Source organism: Amblyomma maculatum, chromosome 4, assembly GCF_055883805.1.
Source record: "Amblyomma maculatum isolate TAMU_Amacu chromosome 4, ASM5588380v1, whole genome shotgun sequence".
In the NCBI taxonomy this organism is placed as follows: Eukaryota; Metazoa; Arthropoda; class Arachnida; order Ixodida; family Ixodidae; genus Amblyomma; species Amblyomma maculatum.
The window spans coordinates 23,864,679-23,866,498 of NC_139347.1; the positions used below are offsets into that span (position 1 = coordinate 23,864,679).

The 1,820-nt window shown below is 46.3% G+C and overlaps 1 long non-coding RNA gene across 1 annotated transcript; it reads right to left on the reverse strand.

Moving 5' to 3' along the window:
• Nucleotides 1-552: 552 nt before the first annotated feature.
• Nucleotides 553-1,513, reverse strand: LOC146190511 (uncharacterized). The gene is made up of 2 exons (XR_014706316.1): nucleotides 1,166-1,513; nucleotides 553-677 (listed from the first exon to the last, which is right to left on the reverse strand). It is a non-coding gene; the product is annotated as an uncharacterized LOC146190511 (long non-coding RNA).
• Between the last annotated feature and the right edge of the window lie 307 nt (nucleotides 1,514-1,820).

Genomic DNA, 1,820 nt, shown 5'->3' on the forward strand with positions numbered 1-1,820 from the left:
CGCGCAACTGAAATTCTGTTGATTTCAGGCTCAAATGCTTCAGAAACTCTGCAAGTGACGCTTTTTGATTTTCTGCTACCTTTCCACTCCTGAACAACAGAAAATAGTACACGACCATCGGTTTGCCAGGAGCAGACACGGGGTGATTTTCATTAATGCAAAAGTAGTACAGTACATCTCCTAGCTGCGATAAGTCACCACATTCTATGTTCTGCCCGACCAATCAACAATCCTGTCTGATCAGTGCTGGTTAATGATAAGCATAGTGAGGCATAAAAGAACAAAACAGATCTTGATCTTTTAAGCCCCATTATACTTACTCACTCATTAACCTACACTAAACTGACTAAATTGTTGATTGATCGAGCAGAACATAGAATGTGTTGACTGACCGCAGCAAGGATATGTGCTGTTCTACTTTTGCATTAATGTAAACCACCTCGTGCCTGCTCCCGGCTAACCGTTGATCACGCAGCATTTTCTGTTAATCCGCAGCGGAAAGGGAACACAGAATAAAAAATGCGCGTTAATGAGAAAGAAAAAATATGCATCTTTGGTGAACCCATAACATGAGCTGGGCTGTTTATTTGCTTTATTTCAATTCATATGCAAGGTATGACGCCAGGCTATTCTTTGCGTAAAACGCTGATACGTCCGGGAACTCCTCGCATGTGATGCTGAAATAAACAATATAAATCATAATTAAGTTGCGGTATATACTAACTTAAAAATAGAGGAAAGGCATTTGTGCGCTGCTCCACGTCATAGCTCAAGAAATTTCTTGTCTAAAATGAGTTGTCACTGTCTTTCACTGCTTAGACGGCATCGACCGCCGCTTCCACAGCTCGGCAGCACTGCCACATCGTTCATTTCTCCCTGATAAACAATATATGCTGCCGTCAAAGATCCTATTGTGAATATAAATAGCAAAGTGCAAGTCACAAGCATTACTACCCAGAAAACTTGAAGCAGAATTACCAACTATAGGCACCAAAATGAGTGGAAACAAAAACAAACACTGCAAAAATGGTGGAGCTGCACAGATTCAATAATCCACAATGTGTGACAGAGGCATATTATGATCTCGATAATGTGTCCGTCTCAGCGCGAGTAGCGTATCGAAAGAGTACAGCACTGTGCCGAACAATCCGTCAAAAACGGTCACCTTGTAAAAGAAAGAAAATGTCGCCATCCCAACTGGCGTTCCATCGGCCCCAGCGTCCGCGTTAGAGACAAGCCTGGTTCTCTCTCTCTCCCTCCTTTTTTTCCGACGAGGCTGGCTTGCCTGCTAGAAATATTTACATGCTCGCTTCCCCTTGTAGCACACACTGTACAAGACTGGCACAAACACGAATAGGAAAAAGTAAAACTCTCACCAAAGTGCAGACGCTCCCTCCGCCCGTGCCGGCTTTTCGCCCAGAATCCAAAACGCCTGCGACTGTTGAACTTCTTAAACACGTCCTCCTTGCGCAGAAGCTGCCACCCAAGAGCGGATTCCTCCGAAGACTTAAATGCGTACGTTCGCGCTCAAATTTGAACAAAACGATCTTCGTGATAATCACCAGCGAAAAACCTACATACGGTGCTTCGCTCACAGTGCAAGATGCGACCACGGTGGCGGGAAAACGCCAACTGAACTGGCACATCGCCGCACTCAGCGTACCCGCGTCCGCGTGCAAAGAAAACAGGGCGCGGAAGAACAGCTTCGGTGAAAAGGGGGAGCCGCCGCCCCCGCTGCGCGAGCTATGCTGCAGCCAAGGTCATCTCCGTGAAGACAAACCACGGAGAAGGCAGAGAGCAGAGACCCAGAGGGAGCAACC